Source organism: Charadrius vociferus, unplaced genomic scaffold (assembly GCF_000708025.1).
Source record: "Charadrius vociferus isolate BGI_N301 unplaced genomic scaffold, ASM70802v2 scaffold297, whole genome shotgun sequence".
Lineage (NCBI taxonomy): Eukaryota > Metazoa > Chordata > Aves > Charadriiformes > Charadriidae > Charadrius > Charadrius vociferus.
This window is the reverse complement of record NW_009649192.1, coordinates 916,706-940,471: the sequence shown is the minus strand read 5'-3', so window position 1 is coordinate 940,471 and position 23,766 is coordinate 916,706.

The following is a 23,766-nucleotide window of genomic DNA, read 5'->3' as shown; positions in this document are numbered from 1 at the left end:
GCAACTTGGAGTGATGCAGTTGCATCAGAGTTTCCTAGGCATTTTCACATGCTGTGAAATATCTGTGGGAGGTTCCTCTTCTTTCCCCAGCAAAAGGCTAGAGAAAGTTTCAAAGAAAAACATTCTTCCAACCCATCCTTAAGCGTTCACACTCAAAAATTTAGTACCCAAATAATCAAGTTTTTTTCCTCTTGTCTTTCTTTGTATAAGAAGCTTAGAAAACTTTTTCAAACATCAGAACTGCTTGAGAAAATTGTAATTTAGGTTTTAATTTAAAGCCACTAAGAATTTTTTAGTAGTTTCAGTCTTCTGGCACAGTTGTAGTACAACCTAGTTCTTCAAATCAGTCAGTTATATTAGTATAAGGCATGTATCTGTATATTGGTAGATCTGGTTTTGGGTGTGAAGGTAAAAGGTGCGTAAACCAATGAATTGTGGATGTTGCTGGTTAGCTGTACTGGTAGAAAGTCATACATAACCCTAACCTGATAGTAGCATGCTGTTGAAACTCCCAGCTCTAATAATAATATAAAAAATAATAAAATAATAATATAAAAAAGGACAAAAAAAACCAAGAAGGTTTGTGTTACTGAATAGTTTCCTGCACAGCATCTACAGACTTTGAGTAACATTATCACAGTAACTTGTAAACACTGATCACAAGCTCACCACTTTCTCTACCATGTGCTGAGCTCACAGCATACTCTAGCCACGGTGGAAATTGAAAGTAGTTCCAATAATTTCTAGCTTCTCTCAGTTAGCAGAACTGAGATTATTCCTTACCCAACATTACTGTGTAGAAATAGTTCCCCCATGCTGTAGCCTGCCCATCTTTAGATATACCTGTTCAATATGTACTGATTGGCTTCATCCCTGCAATCTCCCAAAGAACTAGTTTCCATATGTAACAGCAATACATGGAAGTGTCAGCCTTTCATGGCGGCATCTCCGGGCATCTATTGCTTCAAATGCTTGGTAGAAATATAGCTGTCAAGGATACCTGAGTATTTACACACTGAAAGGTAAACTGGAAAATAATAATGGAAAACAAGAATCAAGAGGAGCAAAGGTGAAAAAATATAATACTAGTGGGAGCTGTGGGAAGGTATTAAAGACTATCAACTTTTATGTGCTATTATATAGTTTATAACAAATAACTTCTGCAGAGTAGGTGTGTTGGTGCCCTGCTTGAAGCAGGAGCAAGATTATACCTGTGATTTTACATCAGGAAACTTGGTTTCAAGCGTTTCAAAGTCCTATCCTTTTGTATGTATGCCCATAAATATACAGCTGACCAGGCTCTGGATCAGTTTTGTGTAGGCCACCTCTAAGCCAGAAGCCAGGTCAACGTGTTATTAGTGGGTTTATTAGCTCTAAGCCCAAGTAACTAAATTGCTTTTGGAAGAAGAGTTCAGGATGCATGTCTGTCTGCAAAAGTCATGCAGAAATATCATGAATCAGGAAGTCTTTGTTGTCTTCAGTGAAAGCTTTGGATCAAGTTCATAAGGTAGCTCACTGTGTATTTGGTGAGGATTGGGGTTTTGGTTTTTTTGTTTTGTTGTTGTGTCTGTAGTTTTTGTTTTGTGAAGGATGTCATTGTCTAAGAAAATCTGATCTAAAACCTAGATTTCTAACTTTTTGACTAAGTATCCAATACACCAGAAATTTTCCTCGTTAGCTATACGAGGCTTTTCCTTGGTACTTAACTGGAAAGTAATTTTAAAAACTAATGATTTAAAAAAGAAAGGAAAGAAGCTAGGCTGTACTTCAATTCTTCTCTTAGAAATGTCAATGACAGTTACCAGTCTTGAATGAAGTCTGCAAATAGTACCAAGTTATTACCCTACGTATTTTTCTTTAAATACTACTGGCAGCTTTCCTGTAGCTGAATGTGTACAATAACATTTAAATTCCTCATTCCATATCCACATAAGCAGATGATGTCCTCCCATGAAAGTTAAAAAATCCTGATTTGATTAGTGAGAACCCTGTATCATCTCAACTGGCTTTTAATGGTGTGCTTTCCAAAGGCAGCTTTCAAGGTCACTATTCAAATCCACAGATTCTTCAGGACTGGTGACAATGGACTGCAAAGAAAGTATTCTTAGGGATTCAGTTTATATACACTGCTTATCACGAAAAGAAGCAGAGAAGGAAAGCTATCACAAATCCCTGCAGGCCCATCTATTCACATGCCTTTAGCAGTCATTTTTAACATGCTCCATGCATTATCAGGTGCACTTTTGTAAATGATACAGTGTTTTGAACACAACACTGTGTACATCCTGTATGTATATTTTGTTGCTCATTCACTACAGAGTAAGATGGATGAGAGTGAGGCTGTGCTCCTATCCACTCTTAACATTCTCATTTTGACAGATGAACGAGGCGTAAAGGCTGTGAAGCAGAAGGGGCACTCTTAGTAATCCATTAACAAGCAGGGATTATGCCTTCCCACAGCAAGTGAAGTGACAAGTGTGTACTTATTTTACTCACTGACAAATGACAGGACTGACATCAGACATGTTCCCTTCATGCTTTTCCTACACCAATAAAGATTTAGTGGACTTGTTATATTAACTAAAAATCAGGTTCAATTGCTTTAGGTACCTAAAGTGTATGTTATATTCATGTTTTTCTACATCAACAACTTGACATCTGTGATCATTCTTGATCACTGGAATACCAGTTTGAATGACACTCACTGCTAAATTCACATTAACAAAATGATATTTTGTTGTCTGAAAAAAAACCAAGTAGAATGTGTTGAGTGTGTCAGTGTTAAGTTTCCTCTATTGTGAAAATCTAGCAAATAGATTGACCCTGTTTTGCAACTTCTTTGTAAATGTGTCATTTAAAAACGTAGGTGGGAAATGAAGGTGGGAAATCTTTGGATATGTATTGAAATAGAAAACATTATTTCATCTCAGCTTTGGCACTATTACCCAAGTTATAGCTTGAGAATTTTCCAGTACCATTTTAACTAAGGGATCAGATAGAAATACTTACCACATTGAAAACAAGGAAAGGGGCTGGTATAGGGGCTAGGAAGATGAAATGATGCCTTATTTCTCCTTAAGTGTAACTGAAGAGTCAAAGTCTGTTGCTCAAACCCAAATGAGCAGTCTATGTTTGGAGAAGGAAAACAGGCTTTTGACAAATAAGCAGTTCTGGCAAGAGAGCTTTGGGGGAAGATGGAGATGAAATTGGGGGCAAAACTCCTCCATTGCCCTCCCAGGTTTGATCGGGCAATTTTTGCCACGTGTGAAGAGACTCCACAGTTATTTGTTTCCTAATAGACATAATAAATAGCAAGGGTTGATGAAGACTACTAGGCTAGGCATTAATAGACTTCGCATACCCAGGAAGTCTTTTCTGGACAAGCAGTCATCAGCCAGATGGGGAAGGGTTGGTCTCCATTGATCCTTGGAGTGGGCTGACCCTTGATGTTGCTGAGCTGGCAGCTTCCTATTCTTTGTTTTGTCTCTTATGATTTTATACCTTTTCATGTCAACATTTTTCCTCTTGAATCTTTGAACTGCTGCCTATCCCCATCTCAACAATCTTACCTCTGTCTGCAGTTTTACCTTTCTTATCTCTCATGGCTCCAGGCTACGTGCTTTTTCTCAGCTGTCTCACAACCCAGCAGTCTACTTAGGAGTATAAACTGAGTTTGTGCAGCTGTGCTGAATCGGAGTTGGCCTTGGATCATAGGCAGCTCAACCCCAGGAGGAGAGTGACAAGGGCCAGAGAAGTACAGGGATTTGTCCCCACTGAATTAGGAATAGGGACTTTTTAGTTTGAGGCAACCAGGACGTTGGGAAAAGTTGAAGGAAGAGGAAGAGAAATTCCCAGTGGATCTCAGCACAAGGGCTGGACTTTCAGGCATCTTCCCCCTGCTCTCATGCTTGGTTTCTGTCCCCATGCTAAACCCAATGAGCAGTGAAGTGGGAATGCGAAGAAATCATAAGGAGAAGACGACCTGTCTAGCCCTGAAACTGAGCTCTGCTACATGGAGATAATATTAGTTAATGGTCCAGTAATCAAATACTTCCCACAGGATGTTTAATTAAACTAGAACAGCACATCTCCCACAAAGGCATATATTGGAGCTGTGAGGCCAAAAGAATGGCCACTTTCCAGAGCCCCCTTCTCTACCAACTCCAGAATTACCACCGATCTCTAGTGTTTGCAAGAGATATACTGAGCAAAGGATTTGGTACTGATCCTTTGAAGAGTACTACTCACCAGGTGCCTTCAGGTGCAAGTCTGAGATCTGCCTCTCCTTCCTTATAGCTGGGCCATCACATCGCATGCTGTGAATGACATCTTTAATCTTTGATCCTGATCTAGAGACCAGGTAAGGCAAAGCAAGAATAAGACACAATGTGCCCTGTGCATCACTGTTGAGACATGCAGTCTTGGTACAGTCGCATTCACAAAAAACAAGGTCCGAAAGGTTATGCTCATTTATCCGCATTGCTAGGAGCCTTTACATGGTGATCAATAGGTAAATGCATACTGATATAATAACCCGTTCTTATCTGCCCAAAACACATACAGAACTCTGTGTGTGTAGATGTGGTAAAGGGTCATAGCAGCAGTACCAGGTCACCCAGAAGTTCTCTGCCTGTGGGAAAATTTGAGAGTCAATGTAACTAGCTTCTGGACCATGGATTATACTGCTGCCATACTGCCACTTTAACATGTTTCACTGGGAGCTGTTGAATTATTTTATACTTTAATGCATAAGAAAATGGTGTACTTAAATTACCATCTCTTAAATTACCATTTCCAGCATTACTATTTTAAAAGAAAACTTCTCGTTATTAATGTCTTCCATAGAAGAAACTTAATAATAAATAAGATTTCCTCTATTTTTTCCTTGTACTAATTGTTTTTAGTTTGAAAATAATCAAAATCCTCTTACTTATGCTCAGTAAGACAGATTTTTAATTATAGTTGCATGCAAATGCGCACACCCACCACATTATAAATTTGACCCCAGGAACTTAAATTCTTTCATTATTTATGTAAGTAAGCTTTTCTTTGGGTTCTAGAAAACTAATTACATTCTTAATTACAGAATATCAATATTTTGTTTTTCCATATGAATATACTAGAATTTCATCCACTTACAAAGTCTACAACCTACAATTAACAAATGTATTTATTTCCAAAATGGAAGTTGAATGTGTTTTGGATTTTACACAAGATATAAAAGCTGACGTTCTGGACTAAGAAATCAGACTGCACTGTATTAATTATTTAGTTCAATGATTTGCATTTCACTAGTAAAAATAGGTTCTCTTGCTTACTTCTCTCTTGCCAGTTGTAGGTGTTCTACTCAAATCTAGAGCCTCACCTGACTAGTAAACAAAATAAAATTAAAAACTCAATAGGTATGTTAACGAAACAGAACTTACCTCGATTGTCTCATACTTCTATGGAGCTGTAGACAATATTACTATCTTTCCTTTCTGTTTTCTCAGAGTTAAAAACAGATGTCAGATTTCTTTGTTCATTCAAAAACTAGTGTCACACATTAGCATCCAGATATGACCAAAAGGGCATTGGTCATGCTTCAGCTAGCGAACCTGTTGATAGAAGTTTCTTTTATAATTTACTGGTTTTCTTCTATGTTTGCGTTTTTGAAAGAATGTGCAAAAGATCACTAGTCTGAATCCATAAACATAAATAAGAGTAATAACCACAGGATCGTGAGAGTGTGTGTGATAATGGAAACAGTATCTTTAAGGCGTCCCAGAAAAAGAGTCTTCTTTTTTACCCTTGTGACTGCTATTCAGTCCCAGATGGAACCAGACACAAAAGACAGCCCTCTGCCTTGGATGCCAAGGCCCAGCCAATGACTTAATTGTCTCACTGCCAAATAAAGCGCTGTTAATCAAAAGGCAGCTTCTTAAAATACTGACTCTGCTGATTCCTATCCCTGTTGCTTGTAACCGTTGGAAGTTAGCTATGTTTTTCACTACAGTTTCCTAACCATCTCAAGCTATGATCCTCATGGGACATGACAGCTTCGGTTGAAACAGCAGAATTAAGGAAATAGGTATCAAATTTGTGACTCATCAACCAGACTTGAAACACTCTATCTTGATACCAGGTGTTCCTCCATTACCTGTTCAGCCCATGGAGCCAGACCCAGGCCTCCACTGAACACCTGAGGGACCCTTGGAACCCCTGATTCTTAACAATTCAAGCTCTACCGTATGATGATGGCAGCTGAAATCATGTGAAACCCTAGAACAGAACTGCGATGAAAGGATCCTTAAAGTCTTTTAGATAAAATATATTTTGCTCTGCAAAGTTTTCACTGACAGGCAAAGACAACCAAATAGCTTCTTTGGGAGAAACACGGTATCCAAGACTGATCTCCATAGTTTTGTTTGAGTTTTGAAATAATACAGGATGCATCTTTTTGTGCTAAATATAAAACACCACTACATCTGGAGTTTAGCGGATTTTAACTCGGTATGTTTAGAATTTTGCCTTCCAGATATAGATTAACTTGGATAAAAAACTTAATATAAAGACAGCTTATCAAGCCTATCTGAGATATGGTAATTGGTTGTGGTTCACTCAGCCAGTGCAGAAAAGAAAGTGAGGCAAGTCTAAGTCACTGTGTCCCTACTGAGGAAGGAGCCAGGGTCATGGATTTTTTAGGTTTTTGAGGCCAGGGAGATACAGTAGTCATGTATGAAAATACAATCTGAGACCTAAATATCTCCCAGTCAAATAATATTTGCATTAATCACTTTGCTGGCTTTTAATTTTTCTTGCTCTGAAAATACATGCAGGTATAAAAATGTAAATGTGTAGATTCCTGACAAACACAATACTACACAATGCCAATCAAAAGGGAAATTAAATTGTACATGAAGCAGAAGAAAATTCCTTGTGACATTACACTGGAGGGAATGATAAGAGAGTTATAATTACATTACAGAAAGAGATGTAAGTTTTGTGTTTTAAATGTGATGAGAACAAGACATTAAAACCTCACAGATGGATGACAGACGACAGAAAATAAAATTAGGTGTACTCTAATCTAACATAATGTTAGGTTGCTGTTATTGTACTATGACTGGAGTATTGCATACAAAAAAGCTGAAGTGACCAAAATTAAAATGGCAGTAAATTATGATTTACACGATTCACTGATTCATTCTGTGTCCTTCAGCAAATTGTTTAAGGACTAGTTTTCAAAAGGTCAGACGTGCAACTAGGCATGTGAACATGTACTCCTGTTTGCACATGTAATACATGATGGAGGGCAAACTGACATAGGAAAATGGCCAGTTATTTGCCTGAGTTCAGTGTGAGTTAATCTGAATCAAAACTGAGTAAAACCCCGGGATTTGGCACCCAACATAGACTGCAGAAAAATCCAATCATGTGGACAGACTGTGATATTAAATACCTGTTGTCAGCTTTCATTTGAAATGTTTTCATTTTTTGATGGAGCATCCCTGCTTAAGTACTCCACAGTTACTTCTTCTATCAAAAATAGCTGAGTATCTGATTATTCTCTCACTAGTTTTTCATGTGATCTAAGTTTGTTTTCTATTTATAGAGAGAAAGAAACCCCTGGATACCTGGAATAACACCTGTGTGCAACAGAAGTTGGTAACAAAATAAACGAAGTTGATGACATCGTCTCTACAGAGAGAAAAAAAAGCAAGTTTGATGATACAGGAGAGCTTTCCCTGTCTTTTAAAAGTTTAAATGGAAAGTATTATATGCACTATATGGGTCTGTAGCTTCAGATGTGGTAGGCTATACTCTTAAAAAGGCCTTTATCTCTAGTACAGGACTTCGAATCACCGTAATAACAGAAATGCCTTATTATACAGGGGACAAGTGAAGCTGATTATATGCAAACTACTGTAAAATTGCTGCAGCTAAGAATATGGCAACAATAGAAGAAAGTTTTCTTTTCATTGGTTTTAAGCTAATGGTGTCCACAAATCACACCAGATGAACTGAGACATACTGTCTTCCTAAGAGTTGTAAAGTTATTACTGACTCAAATTGTAACTGAGAGCGGTTAGTGTAACCCACATGGCGTCCAGTTGCTCGAAAATTATCTTTCCCAGAAAAATTTTGGAGATCACACTTAGAAACTCTCTACTTTTGCAGAATGTATGTGCATATTTTATTTTCCATACTGTTAATTTTATGCTCAAAGGCTGTAGTCCATTTTCTTTAACAAGTTCTACCTCTGGGAGCAAGTTTTCATTAACTGTTAATTCTAAACCCATGAGAATCTTTCTCTTGGGTGTTTACTGGAGATTTCAGTTTTAAATGCTTTTAAAGTCATGCTATGATATAGCCCAGCAGTGCTAATTTGGGGCTGGATAGTTGGCAAGGTATATCAGCTCCTGGTTTTGAGGTACCAGAATGTGATTTTGAGCACTGGAATTGTTCTGGGCATACTAGAGTTCAGTTTCGGGTACTAATTCTGTTATGGGGGTAGGTGCACCTGATTTTGGCCACCTATTTAATGTGTTAATATATTCTTCTGCCCAAGCTAATTGGGTTTATTTTTTCTGTGATTAAAACACTAAAATGAGAAACAGGGAATCCAGATTAAGATGCAGACTGTGACATATGGCTTTTGAAAAAAATGAATCAAAGGGTGAAAGGCAAAAGCTTCTTAAAGATTCATTGCTAAATGGAACCCAGGGGTAACCATTAGGGGTGCTTCCTCTTTGCTCAACCTGCTTGAACCCGTTTCCCATATACAAGTAAGGTATAAGGAATAAAATTCACTGGCAACAGGGGTAGAAAACATGAGCAAAGTCATCAACTTAAAAGTTTACATTTCTAATGTAAACTTATGATGGCTTACTGTTATAAAGTATGCACAATTCCTCCTAACCCCTTTACTGAGGTGAGTGCAGTGGTTTTGGATTGGTGAGTTGAAAATCATCTGTTGCGATCATTAATACAGTTGTCATATCTTGATGGGGTTGATGGGTAGAATTTATGTCAAGGCTGGGAACATCTCAGCCTTTTTACATAGAGGCATAAAAACTGATGGCATTTTATATGTGGTACCATCTGCTTTTTATAGGTTTTGTCTTCTCTAGATGTTTTTGTTTTAATTTATTCTCCCTGGGGAGTTCATTTCTTTAATGTTGAGCTTGTTAATAGGAAGAAAAAAAATATTGCTGTATATATAATACAGATAAATTATATAGTCAATTGTATAATATGGCTGTTTGAGTGGATTTTTTTTCTGTTGAGAAGGTAACTAAAAATAAGATTTTAATATATAACTGAAATGGCCTGATTTTCAGAAGCGCCAAACACCCCAAATCCCACTGTCTACTGAAGAAATTTTGAGCAGCTCCAAGAATCAATTCCCTCGTTGTTACTTTATGGGGAGATTATTGACCTTATTGACATCATTCACCTTCCCTTTCAGCTCAGAGTACACAGCCCACCTCACAATCAATTTCTCTCTCATATTTCTGCCCACAGCAGCAGGCATTATTGCCTGATGGGAACATTGTAATCAAACTACACCAATGTCCTCCAAACCTTGAACCTGTGCCCAGGCTGTGAGTCTGGTGCCTCCACTAATTAACTATTCTAAATTTAGCTGTCAACATTAATTAGGAAATCCATTGTCTCCAAATATGTGACCTGATAAAAGGAGACAGGAAAAGCATCTAGGACCAGGAAGGCGTGAAGCACCAGCTTTGGGTTTTTCATGAGCTTCAGATTCATATGGGTGGAAGTTAAGGATGCCCAGTCCGTGGTGGGGTGGGGTGCAGCTGTGCCTTCCCACTTCTACAGTGCTTAAATCCTGACTTCTGTCAAGTCCCTTTCTACTCCCTCATCCTTTGAGCAAACAGGAGGAGAAACTGAGATGAAGAATGTGTACAGTCATCTCTGCATTTTCTACTAACTGACCAGAGAAGTTGGCTGCGCAAAGCGTGTGCTCACACTGGGACCCAAGAGAACCGCTATGCTCATTAAATCTAAACTAATTTGGGCACCATAGCATGGGCAGCATATAGGACACAGTAGGATGCAAACAATGTCTAGGGTCTCAGAGTTTGCCTTGAGCTCTCTCCCGCCCCAGCTGCACCACCATCAGCTCATGACCAAGCCAGCTCCAAGCCTGCTCAGGCTGTGCTGTCATCAGATGCTTCTCTCTGTTTTGCTCTAGGACTATGTACCTTTACTACATCCATTCATGATGGTAACATTATATATTAATCTTGAAAACAGAATTTTCAATAGGATACTGTTGTTGTCCAGGATATTTTAAATATAACATAGCAAGATTTTGTACCTGGTTACTGCTGGTGAGATACACTGAAACGGTTACACTGGAACACAACAGTTAAAATGAAATTTTTAAGTATGAGGTAATTCTGCAGTGTCTCAAAATTAAAAAATGATTGATTGTGAAGGTCTCACTCACACTGAAACATTTCTCAGCTGATTAAATGGTCATTTATCTATCTAAATGTGGGCTTTCTAGATAGAATCATTAAGTGTTTTCTACATAGCAGGAAGAAAAAAGAAAACCCTGCCAAATTCTGTTTCTCAGCTGTGTGAGATAACTTTGCTGTGGAGCTGTGTCATAATTAGGCTTATGCTACTAGGTGACATGTAATTTTAACTAAATTATTTGTGGCAGTCAAAACAATGGAAGACAGAGAGGAACTTAAAGAGAGTCTAAAAATTGTGAAAAGAGAATTAAAATAATATGAAATTAAATTTAACATAAATAAGCATAAAATAATACACATATGGAGAAATGAACTGTCTTTGATATGTCAGTATACATCAGGATAAAACATGATCTCTCTCATTCCAAGAAGAAGCTCTAAATGAGAGCTCATTGTGGGTGATCTTTAACACGCATGTAAGACAGATACAGATGTAAGGAACTCACAGCCTAAGCAGCTATTATGCTCACAAACAAGCTTTGTCGAGGCAACCTCTCTTTGAACTCCATGCCCTCCTTATTCACTCTCTGAAGCTCCTTCCATTCATTTCTGTTGCATCCTACTCATCAAGGACTTTCAGCAGCAGAAGCTAGTAAAGCTTGGGCACATTTTTCTCTGTCCTTAGGCGCTCCTCTTGTCCTGCTCTTACTACGGGGTAGCTTGCAAAGGTTTGAGACAAAGGAGCATGGTAGAAAGTCATTCGTGTATTTACTGGTTCAGTGCACAAGGTCAGCTATCTCATATGATCTTCTTCAAAATACCTGCCATTTACCATGTGGTGAGAGTTTGCTGGTAGGCAGTAGTTTTCATCAGCTACTGCATAGTAGTTGCCTATATATATGTTCTTACCTGGGGTAACTGCAAGGTCATTTGAACTCACCCATATATTCACATCTACTTATGTATAAAACTGAGAGGTTTCAGAATATTTTCCTAACTGCCACAGCTCAGATTGAGGCTGTGTTGGAGTCCAATAAATGCAATGTATTTTTCTGTGCATATGCATTTCTTTTCATCAGCACATTCACAGAATGATTTCTTTCCACTGTATTTACAAAGGCTCATCTCTGTTCCCCATCTCTTCATGAAGCATATAACTATTATCTCTTCTTACTTACAAATAGAAAAACAAAAAAAAAAAAACAAACCAAAAAAACCCCAAAAAAACCCCACCCCATAGCTTTGGCTTAAGTCTGGTTTTTTCATGTTTTTGTAGGGAATTTCCTTCCTTGTTCATCACCACAGCCCCTTCACTCATGTACCCTAGAAAGAGGGTTGTCACTCCCTGAGTTCACAAGTGAAAAAAACTGTAATCGTTTGCTCACCCTGTTGCTGAGTGATTCTCTTTATGTGGGGCAAAGGCTATTAAGACAATAGTTTCTTGTCGGGGCAACGGCTATTAAGACAATAGTTTCTTTTGCTCAGACTGTCTCTGGGAGTTTTGCTTAGGTAGAAATAAGAGTGAAAGGAAGAAATAATAACACAGTAATCAATGTCACACCTTAATAACTTCCCCCTCGTCTAGAATTTACACAAGTATTCCTGTAATTTATCTTCATTACTCTAACCTACTTTTAACACACTTCATATATTTTGACTTTTAGTGCATGTGATATTATTTTATGATGTGCTCATCAAGATTGCATTGAGCTTTAACAGCTAAGCACTCAAAATATTCTAAAATGTGTATTGTGTACAAACCACAAAGACAAGAGAAAGGAAACCATTGAAACTGCCTGTGTGCGTGCCTGCACACATGTATTACTTGCAGTAGAAAGAGCTTGGAACATAGAGGGAAAAACAACCAACCTAATATATATTTGTTGTGGATTTTTGGTTTCACACAAGGATAGGAACTGAATTTTATTGTATCGTTGAAGGGCACTTTAACAGCCAAAATGATATTTAACTTCCAGACTGAGACTTGAATGTGATACGTATTTTATTTTTAGTCTCTGCAGACCAAACATCAATCATTCTGTCCATGTTTGAGATGAGATGAAAGAGCAAACAGTAGAGCAGAAGGATACTGAGGCTAAAACCTTTCAGATGATTGTGAATATACAAGTCTGTAAATATTGATGATTCTTGGCAATAAAAAACATTCCTATCAATTTGACTCCAGGGAGCAGGGAAATTAAACCAGATTTCACAAGCCTTCCAGCATTAATTGAATAATGGGATCAATTAGCACTTCCACTAAATTATTAAGTGAGTCTCATACAGACAACCACATTATCTCATACCTTCCTCCCTGTAGGCGGTGAAGCTTGCCAGGGTGACAAGCCCACAGTACTAGTGGAGACAGAAGTGACCATTCTTAACATGTAAGAAACCACAGAAATTGGATTTCAAGGGTAGGAAAGCAATGAAACTCAAATGAGTTTCTTCCAGAAAAAGTTCATGGCTTGCCTTACAAGTCCTAGAGTTACTGAAAGAGTAGAGTGGAAGCTTTGATGTGCTCTCCGTGTGACTGGCTATATTAGTCCAAATAATAACAGCTTTATTCATTTGAAGTTCATGTTAGCAAGACTGGAGTTTTTGGCTGGGTATGTTTTATGGATAGATATTTTGAACTTGGATTTCTATCACCTTTGTGATGCACCAGCACTAAGGAAAAGCATCTGCTGCCCTGAGATACGTATGTCTTTCAAAGGATGTCGGTTCACCCCTCGGTTACATGAGTGCATTTTACTGAGAGATCAGTGAGAGGTAGAGGGCTGCCAGCACTGTAGGGCTCTCACTTTGGCTGGAGGCTTTGAGGTCTCTCCTCAAGGAAAATGGTCCAATCTGTGTTGCCCGCCTGTCTTTCTCCTCTTCTGTCAAGGACAACCAGGCAGGTTTTTTTCATACAAAAGTATCCCTTTTCTCACTGGCTGGCATAGACCCCAGCTTTCCCTGCAGCGTTTCCTTTTCCTCAGGCAAGGAGTTCTTCCGCCCTGCATTTGGAGTTGCAGCTTTTACGCTTTCTTTTTGCCGGTAATAGGGAATGGAGAAAATGAGAAAAGAACATTTTGCTTGCTTGGACTCAAGAATCCTGTTGGTAGCACACAGAGAGAGGGAAAAGGAGCCAGAGGCTATGTTTACAGAAGGGAAAAAGAGCTAAAGCAGATGGGAATAGCACCAGCAAAATCTTTGTGATGGTTTCAGATCACGACATCCTAATTTACACTGAAACATGGCAGGAAATTTTAAACAGTGAGGGAGATTTCAGGGAGTAGAGGGCTGTTGGGGTTAAATAGTAGAATCACAGAATGGTTTAGGTTGGAAGGGACCTTAAAGATCATCTAGTTCCAACCCCCCTCCCATGGGCAGGGACACCTCCCACTACACCAGATTGCTCAAAGCCCCATCCAGCCCGGCCTTGAACACCTCCAGGGATGGGGCATCTCCAACTTCTCTGGGCAACCTGTTCCAGTGCCTTACAACCCTTACCACCAGTGAAAAATTTATTCCTAATATCTAATCTAAATCTACCTTCTTCTGGTTTGAAGCCATTCCCCCTCATCCTGTCACTACATGCCCTTGCAAAAAGTCCTTCCCGGGCTCTCCTGTAGGCCCCTTTTAGGTACTGGAAGGCCAATATAAGGTCTCCCTGGAGCCTTCTCCAGGGTGAACAACCCCAACTGTCTCAGCCTGTCCTCATAGGAGAGGTGCTCCAGCCCTCTGATCATCTTTGTGGCCCTCCTCTGGACTCACTCCAACAGGTCCATGTCTTTCCTATGTTGGGAGCTCCAAAGGTGAGTTTCTAGGCATGTGCAGAAGTTTTAGCCTCATCAGCAGATAGTCTACTAAGCTCTTGTCTAGGCTGGAGTATGGCCCAGGCTGTAGCTTGCAACCAATAGAAATTCTCCTCTGAGAATAGTGGTCTCTGCTGTTTGTGCTCTGGGTTGCACCAGGTTACTGTGAAATCAGAGGCAATTTCCAACCCAGGAGAGGATCATATTTGTGCGAATTAGAACGTATACGCTTTTGTCCAAAGACGATGCTAGATGGGCAATAGTAACTAAGTGCTGAGAGAAGAATTAGCCTCCAGGAACAGAATTAATCAAATGCCTCTGCAAACACATTTGCTGGACTTCTATAGCAAGAGCTCTTTGAATTTACATTAATACTACACTAATTCTTTAAACTAGTCAAATTTAATTGCATATTGTACTTTATCATGCAAATAACTGTGTTTTCTTAATATGTACTGGGGGAGAGAGGGAGAAAATTACTTCAGAACTTCCAATTAAGCATAACAGATGAGAATCAATGACATCTTGGAAATAATTTCAGTGCAGATAAGACTGGGAACTTAATGTGTTCAGTAACTCTTAACTTTCCAAAATAAGCCATTAGAAGTGCAAGCTACAATACGCACTCCGGGAATCTGGAAGAAATCTATTGACAGAAAAATATTCTCACTGACGTTCTTGTTATTGATTTCCATTTTTCATTAAATGCATTAAAATTCTGCTGGCAGTGAGTGCTTCATTATTGCAGTAATAGGCACTCTGTAAATGTGATAGAAAACCACAGATTTGGAGTCACTCCACATCTGCAACTGTGTAACACGATGAACCTGGCCCTGCACTTCATCTGCACTGAGTGAAATCTGGTAGCAGTGGAATAGCTAAGAGGCAGTAGTAGCAGCTCAATACATGTGTTCAGTCTACCCATGTATCAGTGTGCAGCTCTGCTTTTTCATTTTTGTCTCCCACATGTGCTGGACAAAAAGATTTTGTCATTGATATATTCATTGGAGAGGAAAAATACTGGAATTATGACCTCTTTTGATTCAATTCACTAACAGTATTGATTTTCTAATGGAATCTGAAGTGAGTTTCAGCTGATTGACGTCAAGGGGGAACAAAAGTTGTCACAGTGCTGAAGAAGAAAACAAAGAAAATCGTACCCTTATTCTGAAAGAGGTAGTGATATGTCATGGAAGAGGTGAGAGCTCTGGTGTACACGTTCCAAAGTGATACTTATTCAGATTGCTGAAGAAATCACCATACTTCATATTTTTTTCTAAATTTATGGATCATCCTTTCTCACTTGGTGCTTGTTATCTTGAGGAGGGCAGCAGAGCTCCAATTATCTAGCAGGTGCCCTGCTGGCAGCAGTAGAATGAATTTTCTTCCATTTCCTTTCCTGGAAATGTAAGTATTTACCTTTTTTTTATAGCCAATATATAAATTACTTTATGTGATAATGATCATAATAAGTAAAATTTACTGGTTTTTATACATCACTGGAAAAGACTTGTGGAAAGGGTGGATATTTTATAATATTTTAGTAGCCTTAATATGAATATATCATCTCACAATCAATTTTTCTGTTCTTTTTATTAATTGTAGATCTTAAAACTGGCTTAAATAGAAATCTTCCCCTGTTCTTAACAGGAATTCACAAAAATGAGGTTTCTTTATTCTTTCTGTTTCCATTTCTTTGACACATTTTCTGAATTCAAAAGATACTGTGTTTACAAAACCATTTTCAGTTAAAAAAAATAATCAAGTAATACGAGAAGCTATGTGTCAAATAAAAATAATCTTAAAATCCAAAAGAAAATATTTTCTCCTCCAAATTTTAAAGAATTTACTCAAAAGCAATAAATTGAGGAATACCACACAAATGTCCATCAGAAAGCAATTTTTATGAGAAATTAACTGGCCTAATGAGGTGTTTTCAGTGAAAATTATTTCAGTGACAATGTTGTATTAGCTCTGGTCAGTGCAGCACTACTCAGGGAGCTACAGGCCTGCGACTGTGCATAGCAGAAAGAGAAGTTAAATACACTAGCGACCTGCATGCTCAGCAGGTAAACACATTAAGTGCTGGCTTTAGCTTCTGAATAACACCTTTCAGGACTTTCATTTTGGGCAACAGCAAACCTTTTGAATTAAAATACATATTGCAAATATTGGCCACAGTCTGTTCCCCGAAGGTGTCTTCCCTGCTCACAAATGCCTCCAGGACCCATCCTGGTTCAAAACTCAAGTATGGTCTGGAAATGCTCAGGGGAGCTGGATGCGCTCTGTTCATATTTGTGCAGAGCAGATACAGCTGTAATTAAAGGCATCCATCATTAATGAGTTTCAGTGCTTTGATTTAAAGAATTTGTGCTGAAAAGGGTCCAATGAAATTGTTATATGACTAAAAGGCAAAGGTAAAATGTGAAGAGTAGGATTTATCTTTCCTAACTTCCGCCATTTATAAGCTAGTTAGCCTAAGCCATTCGTTCAACATTTGCATCTTAGTCTAAGCTATTTGTGTAGCCTCCCTCTACAGTCAATGAAGATATGGAGACATCTCCTGAGGATATTCATCCTACATCTTTTCCTATCAAGTGTCTCAGGATGGGATGACTCATATGCTGGATGTGCCTTTCTCTCTCTGCTGCATGAAGTAGTCAGTGAACCCCTTGTTAGGTTTATTGCAATAATTGTTACTAAAATATTGTACTCTCCTCTGGCTTACATCTAAATGATTAACAGAAGTAGGGCTAAATCACTGAGGAATACAGAGCACATCAAACTTTTTCCTAGGCTTATCGTTTACTTACGGATTTGTGAATCTACAGATCTGTCTATTTGTCTATCTATCTACTCTATTCTGTGTAACCAAAAAGCCCTCAAGTAGCAGCGTTTGGGTGTATTGCCTTCATGTGCCTCAGTGTCTTTGCACACTATACCAACATAATTGGGTTGTCAGAATCTGTGATTCTGGCTACTCACTTTCCAATTTTTTTCAACGTCTTGAAAGCAGCATGGCAATTTTTAAAGGGCTCTGAGACAAAGCAAGCTTGGCTGCACTTTATTGCCTCAGGGGATAGCTCAAAAATATATTTTATTTAGCCGCAAAACTAGTCTAACACATTTTCACTCTCACCTGGCCTGGCCAACTATTCCTATTGTCGTACAGATTTTGCTGCCTCTTTTAGATGATGATGTTGTTGTTTGTGCTACATCAATGAGAAAACAGAGGGGTTTTAGTATTTCAGTGAACACAGATACAGTGCTACACTCGGGTGGTTGTGCTGCCAGACTTGAGGGAGCAGACTGGTGTGGGAGCAGTGTTTAGAAATCAGGGAGCAAAGGGAGGAAATGTTTTCATTGGCTTTGCTGCTGGTGGAAGATGAACGTTATCATATATACTGAGACGTATGTGTGATCCTTATGACCCATTACCCTGCCCAATAGAACTTCCTGGGTGGGAAGGGACCTTTTACTTAAGGTGCCATCAGTCAGCTCTCATTGCACTTACCCTGTGGTTCCTAGAGACAGTATGTCTAGTTTGAGGGTGCCTACACACACAGACTACACACAGTCACCTCAGTGAAAGTGATGAAATCACCTTCTCCCACTTAAAATGAGTTAAAAAAAATTTTGAGAGATAGTTTTAACCCAGAGATTTGTGGTGGACAACTACTTTTTATCCAAATATATCTCATTTCATGCCATATCAGGCACCATCCATCTTTATGCAGTCAGCTGACATAAACACCATGATGCGTTATGGTTAATTTGACAGAAATACAATCAGAGACTCGCACTTGATCTGAATCCAGTCTGTTTTGCCAGGAGACCTGAGACTGTTAATAAAACAATGCCTTTAGCACTGCTGTTTCACCTCAGTACGCTCTCAGAGGAATGAAGAATGAACTCCCAATTGACTCTACACTGAGCAAAATCAGCCAGCCCATCCTGACCCCCGTCACCAGGCCAGCTGCAGCCAAACTCACTTCACTAGAAACCTCTGTTTTAGCTAGCAGTAGACTCATTAATTTGTCTGAATGATCAGCTGGATAACAGCTGTAGTAGAAATAAAAATGAGCCTGACTTTTATAGTGAAAGATCTCCACGAGGTTACAAGATGTTGTTTTTTAACAGCTATAAACCTCTGTTATTTAACCTTTGAGACTTTCAGTGATGTTCCTTCTCCTGCTGCAAACCCTTAAACCAGTTCTCCCCAGCAAGAGGCAAGGACCATTTTGGAAGTTGAGGTATTTCTTAAAGGGGAGAAATATGGAGAAGGAGAAAACTTCCATCATAACACCCGTCCGTGCTTCTTTAGTGCCTGGTATCCAAAATTCCCATTATGCTGGCAAGGCTCAGCAGTGCACAATATATTCTGGCTTCTCTCCCTTTTGTCCTTGACATGCCTCTTATATGTTGTGGGCCAGAGGGACTGATGAAGAGATAGCAACATCAGTTTTATGCCAGCTGCAGATTTCTCCATTCTAAGGCAATCCTCTGCCGCACATTAAAGGCTGCTTCAAGGTCCCTTTATGTTCCTCATGTGGGTGGACCTCGGCACAGGCTTGAATCTGGCCCTCTGAGAGCTTTGCATGATTTAAGCTCTGTGATTCATGTAGGCTTTAAAGGATGTTGTTTGGCTAAAATCCTGTGTCGGGTTTGCAAGTTCAGTCTGAATTTTGCCTTCATCTCCCTGTTTGGTCGTGACTGCATCCGAAGTCTAATTTAACAAATCTTATTTTGCTCTCTTTCTCTGACACTTGTTTAACTCCAGTGGTTTGACACTGAAGCTTAGACCACGCTGATCTAACTAAGGAGGTAAAGAAGACAATGTGACAGACTGTGGTACCTTGTATATTAACTGATTATGCAACAAACTACCTCTGAAACATTTTAGGTGTTGTTGCTGCAACTGGTGAAGATGACTAACATTATCAGACAATACTTAGGGGATCTGTTCTTTTAATTAGAAATAGCCTGACACTTTAAGTTATTAAAAACCATTCCATAAATCTCTTTATTTGCAGGAAGTGATGATTCTCTCTTATCTCACTCATCTGATGTGCAGTCTGCATTACACCCAAGGAAAATATAAAAGGCTTTTATCTGTCAGCAAAAGGAATGTGTATCCTTGCAGCACAGTGCAATGAAAAGAGTGAATATAATTTTAAAGCGGTAGAGGAAATTCTAGTATATGTTTTCTCGTATATGTTTTCAGTTACGTTGTAATTCTTCTTTTTGGTTTTAAAAATGACTGCAGTATATTGCATCAGAAATGTATTTGCTGTTTCCTAAAGCAGCTGGACACATTTCATAGATTAAGAACTTTCTGGTTGAAGGAGCTAATCCTGAAAAATCCCTTTTACACAGCATTTTTCCTAGTGTGAGACACTAAACTACTTATGGAAGAGCTCTTAAGAGACAGACTGGACAAAATAGTGATGTCAAGATTATGAGAGCCTGGAATATACTCAAAAGAGCTAGAATGTAAGAACAGACCTTGATCTTGATCTTAATCTTGACACTGAGGGCTTGGATGCAGGAACAACTGAAAGAAGTTAGCAATAAAGTGCTTGCAGTAAAGGTAAAAGTGCCTAGAAAACCATAAAAGGGTTAAAAATATAAGAGAGGGAAAACAGATTCCCCTGAATACAAATATAGAATGAGCTGTGTTTTCACAGCCAAAATTTCAATATCCCTTCATTCATTGTGCCTGCACTCATTCTAGGTACCATTAATTGCTGAGGTCATTTTGTCCTGTAACAATTTTGAAGTTTAGGTCATTTGGATAGTGAAGTACTCAAAACCTGACATAAAACTGGCAATTTACCATCATCGGGACCTTCTTGTGGACACAAACATCTGAAATTACACCCAGGCTGATTGGGCATCTACCATTAAAAAAAAAAAAAGTCTCCTTTATATAAAATTATATATATAATAACATATAAAATTATATAAATTATATAAATTATATAAATTTATATTATATGATTTTATATAATTGATAATTATATAAAATTGAGATTAACATGCAAGCTTCATCCAGAATGGGATCCTGAAAAAGTACCAGAAGACAGGAGAATTAGAGCCTATGTCTCTGGCACAACCAGGCCAGCTCATTTCATTTTCTATGCCTTTATTTCTCCATTTTTAAGTGGAGTTATGTAAGAATGGTTACAATGGTTAAAATTAACCAAATATAAAGGCAAAAGGGGGATTGCCAGACCCTTCAATTGTATTGTTAGTATTTTATATGTGTTTCTTGAAGAACTAATTGCCAACCGTCATCTCTGGTTTTGGTAAGGTGTTCATATAGTGAATTCCTCTTATGTGGCACATACCCTTTTACAACAGCCTTGAAGACACTGTCATGTTCCCCTACTAAACAACCTTGAATGCTTGAAGTACAAATAAAGATTTGTACTTCATCACTTCTACAGTCTGCCAGTAGAGGCTTCGTTTACATAAAAAGAGGGCTAGAGAAAGAAATCCAACTCCAAAGAGCAAAAGAATGAAAGGACTTGTAAGCTATTATAGATGTATGTGAAGGAGAGCTGTAAGAAAACACAGCTGTATCAAAGGTAAATGCTTAGTAGTTACAAGAAATTAAATTAGAAGATAAAGCCAAGAATGCTTAGGAGACCCTTTTTGAGAAGCTTTAGTTTCAGAAAACTGAGAAGGGTAAGCCATTATGTTAGGGGAGGAAAAGGGGGAATACGTTGCAGCTGCGTGTTCACCAGTGCTCCAAAGTAGCTAAAAAAAAGAAAAGCATCATGACGTATGGTCTAGAATTGCTTTGTGTCATTGTTTTGGGTCTGTGGGTTTTTTTCCTATTTTATTTCTGTTGGGTTTTGTTTTTTTTTTTTTTTGAGGGGATGAACTTTGAGGACTATATAGCTAAAGCCTTAGCTTTTTGTCTTTGGTTGATGGAACCAGTTTTACTTCTCACCCATAAGATTTTCTGCTGTTTGACTGAGCAAAGCTATATAATCTCTAATGTTGGTTTTCTAAAAATAAAAGATCAAGAGACAGCAGGGCGTACAAGCCAGCCTTTGCAGGACCTGCCAGCTGGGATGAATACCAGTATCTTCAGAAAAAGTGTATCTCCCACCCAGCCGCAAGAGTCAGCATGAAGGTTTGCATTGCCAGTCCTGAATTCCACAGAGAATTTTTTGTTTCTTGGTCTAAACCATAAGTTTTTGCTTGTTATTCTAAACCATCGCCCTTCTGGGAAACTCAAGGCTTTGAAGGACATATTAGACACGCTAAAATAGATAGATAGTCTACCTGTCCTGTCTCTGACAATGGCCAGTAGTAACAGACAGTGTAAGAGCAGAAAAAGTGCTGTGACACATTCCCAGGTTCCAGTGACCTGTAAGGAAGGGGCTTCTGAGTTAGATGTGGCATCTTTGTTCTTAATAGCTGTTGATGGATGTTCCTTCCATTAATTTGTCAAGCCGACTCTGTGTTACCACGTTTTGGGGCAGGGAGATATACAGTTTAAATAGCAGCAGTGTGAAAAAAAAAAATGCCTCCTGTTGATTATTTTGAATATATCATATCTCAATTTCATTTGATTCTCCCATTTTTTTGAGATAACAAGAAACAATGAGAAACTGCACCTTCTCCACTTACCCATGTAATCTGTAATGTTGTGGATTCCTATCACAGCTCCCTGATTAGTTTCATTTCTCATAAAGAAACGCTCTAAACCTTTGACCTTCCTTCTCCTTTCTGAACTTTTTCTAGTACCACTAAATCCTGTTTGAGATGAAGAGAACCGGTTCTACACCACATTTCAAAATGTATTCACAGCATTGATTAATGGCACAAGAATTTTTTTTGGCTTTGTTTTCTATTTCCTTCCCAGTGATTGCTACAATATGCATTGGGGTTTTGTCCACTGTTGAGAATTGTCCTGATGTTTGAAAAGATCTATTATTATAAGCAAAAGTTCTCTTTCCTGAATGGAAATAGGTAGTTTAGAACCCATTGTCTTGGATTGTTTTTCCCCTTGTGCATCACTTCACATTTATTACATAGAATTTCATCTGTCATCCTATTGCCTGCTTGATACCATGACATTTCTCCCCAGCTCTTTGCAATCAGCTTTCATTTTTATTACCCTGAATAATTTGGCATCATCATTAGTCTCCTTGTTCTCCATCCTTCTTCATTTCTGTATACTCTGAGTACAACAGACACAACAAAGATCCCTGTGATCTATGGCTTTCCTCCATTGTAAAGCCCAACCATTTATTCCTTCTTTTTGTTTCTTACCTGTTAACCTGTAGTTAATCTATAATACGATTTACCTCTCTCCCACAGGCAGCTTAATTTCTTTAAGAGCTCATGATGCAGGCTGCCCCCAGATTTATCACAGAGTAAAGGAGGATGATACTTATCTACTATATAAATTGCTTTCACATCTACAGATGAGAAATGCTAGATATTAATATTTGCCAGAAAGTCTGTATTGCTTTGCCTTAGATAAAAGATATTATGAGAGACAGAACTGAAGGAGCAAGAGTCTGAGTATGGTATGGTATTCTGAGAAGAAGGCTGGCTGTTATACAAAAATCAGAGTCGTCCCCATCTGAGCCTGAGGCTTTTTGAGTTTTAGCAGAGTTATTGCTTGACTAATTTCTCTGTGTGTAAAATGGGCTTCCAACTGTGACTGTGTCAGGGTTAAATAAATGTAGGTCTGGTAGCTTATCAAAAAAGGTGCCAAAGAAAGATGAATCTTTGCTAGGCTGCAAGTACAGGTCTTGACAGATTTGTGTATTAAGTCCCCAGAATCTTCAGTGATTCAGTCATCTGACTTTTCACTGAAGAATTTGATGTCTGCTATTTTTTTTTATTTTGCTAGGAAGTGACCCACTAACAACCTGGAGATTGAACAGCTTAAAAAAAAAAAAAAAAAAAGGGAGTGAAAGAGTACATCATCTTTGATACAGAAAAAAATATTTTGGCATGTAAATTTATCTCCACTTTATTCCCAAAGAAATTTGAGCATTGCCTTCTCAAAGTTTTCCCATCTTGTTATGTTTTTAATAATGGTCACACAGCTTTTCCCAAAGTAAATATTTTAGCTATGTAGTGTAACACTATAATAAAAATAAAAAATGGGTCAAAATGGAACTATTAGAATTTTTGCCTAAACCCATAATTAAGATTTTGGCTTGACCAAAGTTAGGAACTGTACCAGCTGCTCCTGATGTAAGTTGGTATCGTTCCACTGATTTTAAGAGGAGTCTTTTCAGGACCTTAATGAGCAGAAATACATTTTATAATTTACCTCTGAAATATTGCACAAATGACAGGGAGTCGGGATGGAGTGACAGAGTAAACAAAAGATAATCTGACTGCGGTAGCTGGCAGGACTGAAATCAAATGTGTGAAATAATTGAGTAGTGTATAGGAGATTTGGGAAAATCAGATTTTGCAGTTCTTTTAATTATCCTTTATTATATTAGCTAGTCTCAGGGAGATTGTTTAAAATGTGAATTCTATTTGGACAATGCCCT